Source organism: Desmodus rotundus, chromosome X, assembly GCF_022682495.2.
Source record: "Desmodus rotundus isolate HL8 chromosome X, HLdesRot8A.1, whole genome shotgun sequence".
Classification (NCBI taxonomy): domain Eukaryota; kingdom Metazoa; phylum Chordata; class Mammalia; order Chiroptera; family Phyllostomidae; genus Desmodus; species Desmodus rotundus.
In genome coordinates, this window is record NC_071400.1 from 61,558,016 (window position 1) to 61,564,583 (window position 6,568).

Below are 6,568 nucleotides of genomic sequence, written 5' to 3' on the forward strand. Positions count from 1 at the left end.
GTCACTTAGCATAATAGTCTCCAGGTCCATTCATGCTGTGGCAAAAGGAAAGAGTTCCTTCTTTTTATAGCTGCATAGTATTCCATTTTGTAGCTGTACCACATTTTTTTATCCACTCATCTACTAACAGGTACTTACAAAATCCTATAGACTCCACCAAAAATCTACTAGACCTAAAAAATGAATCTGGCAAAGTTGCAGGATACAAAATCAATACTCAGAAATCGATGGCACTTTTATAAATGAACAATGAACTATCAGAAAGAGAAACTAAGTGCTCGCTTTGGCAGCACATAGACTAAAATTGGAACGATACAGAGAAGATTAGCATGGCCCCTGTGCAAGGATGACATGCAAATCCGTGAAGCGTTGCATATTAAAAAGAAAGAAAGAAAGAAAGAAAGAAAGAAAGAAAGAAAGAAAGAAAGAAAGAAACTAAGAAAAACAATCCCATTTACTATAGCAACAAAAATATAAGGTACCTAGGAATCCATTTAACCAAGGAGGTAAAAGACCTGTACTCAGAAAACTATAGAACACTGAAGAAAAAAATTGAGGATGACACAAATAAGTGGAAGCATGTACCGTGTTCACAGATTAGAATTAACATCATTATGATGTCCATACTACCCAAAGCAATCTATAGATTCAACACAATTCCTATTAAAACACCAATGGCATATTTCACAGATGTAAAACAAATATTTCAAAAATTTATACATAACCAAAGGCGGCCCTGAATAGCCTCAGCAATCTTGAGAAAGAAGGGCAAAGTTGGAGGGATCCCAATCCTGACATCAATCTGTACTAGAAGGCCACTGTAATCAACCAGCCTGGTTGTGGTACTGGCATAACAGCAGGCATATAGGTCAGTGGAATAAAACAGAGAGCCCAGAAATAGACCATGTATTTATGGTCAACTAATATTTTACAAAGGAGACAAGAGCATACAATGCAGTAAAGACAGTCTCTTCAATAAGTGGTGTTAGGAAAACTGGACTACATGCAAAATATGAAACCAGACCAGCAACTTACACCACACACAAGAATAAACTCAAAATGGATAAAAGACTTAAATGTAAGTTGTGAAACTATAAAAATCATAGCAGAGAACATAGGCAGCCCTGACCACTGTGGCTCGGTTGGACTTTGTCCCGTGAAAGGTCGCAGGTTCGATTCCCAGTCAGGGCACATGCTTGGGTTGTGGTTCAGTCCCTTGTCGAGGCATGTTTGAGAGTCAACTGATCGATGATTCTCTCACATCTGTGTTTCTCTCCCTCTCTTTCTGCCTCCCTTCCCCTCTCTCTAAGAATAAGTAAATAAATAAAATCTTCAAAATAAAAATTTAAAAAAGAAAACATAGGCAATAAAATTTCAGCTATCTCGTGTAGCAATATTTTTGCTGATATATTTCCTAGGGCAAGGGAAACAAAAAAAAAATAAACAAATGGGACTACATCAAATGGAAAAGCTCCTGCATAGCTAAAGAAACCACCATCAAATCAAAAGCAAACCCATTGTATGGGAGAACATATTTGCCAATGACACATCTGATAAGGGTTTGATTCAACACCAGGAAGACAATCCAATTAAAAAATGGGCAAAGGACCTGAACAGACACTTCTCCACAGAGGTCATACAGATGGCTCATAGACATTTAAAAAAATGGTCAACATCACTAATCAGAAAGCTGCAAATTAAAACCACAATGAAGCCCTGGCCCGGAAGCTCAGTTGGTTAGAGTGTTTTTCCAATACATCGAGGTTGTGAGTTTTGATCCTTGGTCAGGGCACATACAAGAATCAAACAATGAATACATAAATAAAAATTAAAATAAAACCTCAATGACATAGCACCTCACAACTAACTATAAGGGGACATAATCAGCATGGGGGGTCTGTGGGAAGAACTAGGGCTTATGGGAGGAGTTCTCAAACTTCAGTAATTGTGAGAACCATACAGAAAGAACTCGATGTTTATAATAAAACTATATAGTTCTAACTTCCCCTTGACTCCCTTTTCCCTTCTATACATACTCCTTGTCAACTAATGATCATTGGCGCCAATTCAACACCAATAGGAATACAGAATTTGTGGTGCAGTGAAGAAAGAAACTATTCAATGCAAAAAGCTCAATTGTGATGCAGCATGGCTGGGGCCAAGGAACAGCTCGATAGTGTTACAGCTCAGTTTGGAAGTGGTGTGGCTGTGAAACAGCACAGCTGTTAGGGGGCCCTTGGGCGAGGCCCATTTCTGGCTAGACAGCTCTGCTCTGGTCTGGTCCATGTGCTCTTGTCCGGTCCAGTCTGCTCTGCACTGGTTTGCTTTACTTTGCTCCTGTTATGTTCCACTCTTTGCCAGAAGGATGTCTTGGGTGTTTCAGCTCCAGCAGAAGAAATACAGTTTTCTTCAGATGGAAGGGAAAGTGCACTCCCTAAGCCAGAGGGGAGGTGCTCTGCATAGACAGAAGTCCCTGCCTCTGGTCCCTAAGTGGTCCTTCATCACGCAAATGAGGACTCCAGATTCTCAGTTTGAGTGCTCTGAAAAGCACTCTCTTGATTGGTCAGCGAAGATGCTGATGTGGTATAGCTGCACAGGTCTGGTTGGGAAAGTCTCAGTCCTATTGCTTAAAATAAGACTTCAGAACTCCTTTACAAGGGCCGGCTCAGATGGCAGAAACATAGTGGAGGGAGGCAGTTCAGTGCAGGAGGCAGACAGCTTGGTGCGGGTGAGGCAAGAGATAGCATAGGAGGAAATCTGAGCGCCACTGTTACTGGCCAGCGTCTAGCATCCTGGTTGCCAGGAAACACCTTTTATCACTTAGGTAGAATGAATAGCAAACCAAGGCAAGGAGGAGGAGGAAGACGTCTCACCCACTAACTCAGCAGTCCTGAGCCTGGTCCAATATTGCCAGGTGTTCCAACATCACAAGGAACACTGTGTTTGCAAGGAAGGAGGGAAGTCCTTGAAATTCAATGTAGCGTTTCCACTATCTGGGAAAGCCTTGAAACTGTGCTTTCATCCCAAGGCCAGAAATGTGGGAGAGGGTCCACAATGCCCAAAGAAGCCCATAAATAACTTTGGGTAACTGCCCCAACTTTAATTAACTGCCTCCTGTCATGTATCTGTTTTACAACAAGATGAACAAATGGAGTCTGGAGCAAGAGAAGGATTTGGACTAACAGACCCCCACACATACCTAAGTTTGGGTAGTCACATCCTGCCTGGGAAAGCTGGCACCACGTTTACCTGCCAATAAATATGTAACTTTTTTACTACCATCCTGCCAACTATATAAGTCCTCAAACAAAGGACTCATTCTCTTGGCTCTCTGGACACCTGGCCTCAGGCCACCCGGGGGCTTGCCACACTGGCCTTCAGCTGCCCTTACTTTGGCCACCCTGCTTTTCCCTGAACCTATGCCTTTCACCCTCCCATCCTAGCTAGGCTCGTTTTCTTCCATGGGAACAGGTCACTAATAAACTCTGATTACACACTAATAGATTTGCTGCTCTCTACTTCTTTACATGTGTCAGTAAGAAGAACCAGGTCTCTCCCGTCAACACTGGCTTCTCCCTGAAGTACAGTTTGCATGAGAAGCCCTTGTATAGAAAGGGCTGCTAGGCTCTGTGTTTTTGTTTGTTTTTTTAAATTTGAGCCCAGTTAGCCACCAGGAGACCTTCTTGGTAGGTATCTTCTTTCTCAGGGTCCACACCCTCCATCTTGGCATGCAGGCCACAGTGTGCACGTGGTTTGCTATGTTCGCACACACTGGCTTGCAATCCTTCCTTTGTCCCTAATAAATCCTTTTAGCCAGTCTTTCAGCCTCTCCTCTCCATCTATTTAGTTACTCAGTCCGTCCCTCTGTCCATTCCTAAAGTCTTGCCCACTTTCCTCGCTCCTACTGCACACTCTTCTTTCCAGACTTCCAATCAGGCCCCTCTCCCACTCCTACTGCCCCACCCACTTTCCTCACTTCTGCCCATCCCTCCAGTCTTTCTCACTAGGCTACCTTCTTACCCCTCCAGCCCTTCCTCGTTTCCCAGCTTCAAACTCTGACCTTTCCCTGATTTGTTTCCTAAGTGTGTTTAGAGGACCCAGAACTGACACAGACTCCTTTTGAACTCAGTATAATGGTCTGGCCACAGTAGGACCTGGTTATCCTCTGTCTCTGATTTAGTCTATCCCACACTACTCCTTATTTCCTTCTATCCAAAACTCCAGCCCCTGGTCTCTCCCCAGCCCATTAGCCTCTCCTTTATCCCCAGTCATCCTGCCCAGTCTGCCTTCCTCAGGCTTCCACTCAGCCCCACTCCAGTCCTCCAAACACTCTGTTTTCTCCACTCCTTCAGCAGCCCACACAATTCCCCTTGCTTATATCTCCTGCCCAAGCTGCTTTCTCAGTCACCAACCCTTCTGCATTTCCAAGTCCTCCCACCTCACCCTTCTTCCCATTTGTACACATGTGTCATTTACTAAATTTCCCTATGTACTTGTCTGTTTCTGGATGTTCTACTTTATTCCACAGGTCTGTCTGTCTTCATGCCAAAAAGAACACTGTATTTAGAGATGAATTTTGGGGGCTCTTTCTGCTCCCAAGAATTGCTGTGGAATTTTAGGCACATTCTGTTCTCTTTCTAGGCTTCAGTTTCACCATATGTGACATGAGAGGCTCCAACTAGATTATTGCTATTTCTAGCACTAAGATTGCCTTATACTGTTAGGAACTGGAGAGTTCCTGCTGCAGCCTGCCTGCCTGCAACTTGAGGCATGGAGTTCTGGTTTCCCAGGTCTGACCTCTTCTTTAGCTCAGTGTTTGGGTGATTTGGGGTTCTTGGTTCCCCAGTCCAGGGTCTTATTGCACTTAGCTTCATTTCTTTGGCCTTGACAGGCTTTTCTCTGGTCCCTTTCTGATTCTTCTGGTGTTCTACCATGAAAAAGTCACTTTATATGTGTGCTTATAAATACCAGACTGGAAGGATGTTGGGAATGTTGCGTGGAACAAAATAATGAAAGTAAAAGTTTGGTTGCCCTCCTAGATAGAACAGGGGTCTCAAGGTCTGGGCTATTCTTACTAATGCTATTCTTGCTAAATGTTAAAATATTAGTGCAGTATTTTGCAGGCCAGCTTTAAACAGGATGAGCCTGACAGGAACACAGTCATAAATGCAGCCAAGTGCAAAGAAAAAATCAAGATGCAATTGACCAAATAGTGTATATAATCAATGTCTAAGGTTCCCTTTGGGCAAACAGAGCTTTGGATATGAATTCCCTGTCTCCTTTACTTGATGCAATAAAACTATCTTGTGACAACCACCTCTCCTTCTTGAATAGAGCACCCCAAGAAGCAAACAAACCCCTTGAGTTTGGTAATAGCCCTACTGTGTGTGGCAGGCAGTTATTAGGTATTTCACATGCATAACTTCTTTTAATCTTTTTTTAACTTTTTAATTAAATTTATTGGGGTGATGTTGTAACAATAGCCAGAGGGGAGTGGGGAGGGGATAGTGGGGAGAGGGCTCTATAGGAGCTACTATAAAGGACACATGGACAAAATCAAGGGGGAGGGTAGAGGTGGGGGAGGGAGGTGGGACTGGCTGGGGTGGGGTGGAGGGATGGGGAGAAAATGCAGACAATTGTAACTGCATAAAAATAAATTAATTAATTTAAAAAATTAAAATATGAAAAAAGATTAAATCGACATGCAGATAAAAAAATTATTGGGGTGATGTTGGTTGATAAAATTATACAGGTTTCAGGTGTACAATTCTATATTCCATCATCTGTGTATTATATTGTGAATTCACCACCCCAAGTCAAGTCCCCTTCCTCATATAATCTTTACAACAGCCTTGACGGTACACATTGTTATTCCCATTTTAAAGTGTGACTTAGGTGGTGTTTTCCGCCTGTGTTCCCTTCCTACCCAATATGTGACTATTATAACATTTATCCTAGTATCTTACAAATGATTCACTTTAAAGGCCCTTTAGTTGTCTGTAAACTAGAGGTGATAGCGGTCCCTCTTACACTGGGCTGTGGTGATTAAATAACACGACTCAGCGACTGACATGTAGTTAGTTTTTAAAAAATTTATTGTTCAGTTTGTTGTCCAAGTTTTTAAATACATTTTAATTACTTATTATTATGTATGTGTTCTCACTCAGGGAAGTGAAATTTGCCCTTTATTCATAAAGGGCCAGGTTCATAGTAGGCATCATGTGAGTGGATGAAGCACCACTTACCCTTTTAAGGGGATGAAGTCCCCTTAAAGGGCCAGCAAGCTCACTGGTATGGTGGCACCAGAGCCCTGGGGTGGCGTCTGGGTTCCAGTTTCTCTGGTATCTGGTCTCTGTGAAGGCCATCCTGGAGGAGGCTGCCGGTTCTGGGGTGGGAGTGAGGTCCGATTCGGTCCCGGATTTCCAGGGTCCTCCAGCCCTGCCAACCTACAAAATTCCGGAGATGCCTTTTCCCAGGAGTCGATACTGCTCCCTCCTGCACAGCCAGCTACTCCTCTGCGGTCCTTCCTTACATGTCACTCACCTGCACGCAGCCAATCAGCACCCAG

General features: G+C 43.3%; 1 non-coding gene across 1 annotated transcript; it reads left to right on the forward strand.

Moving 5' to 3' along the window:
* The first annotated feature begins 274 nt into the window (after positions 1–274).
* LOC112308234 (U6 spliceosomal RNA) lies at positions 275–381 on the forward strand. Its single transcript, XR_002975153.1, has one exon. It is a non-coding gene; the product is annotated as a U6 spliceosomal RNA (small nuclear RNA).
* Positions 382–6,568: the final 6,187 nt, after the last annotated feature.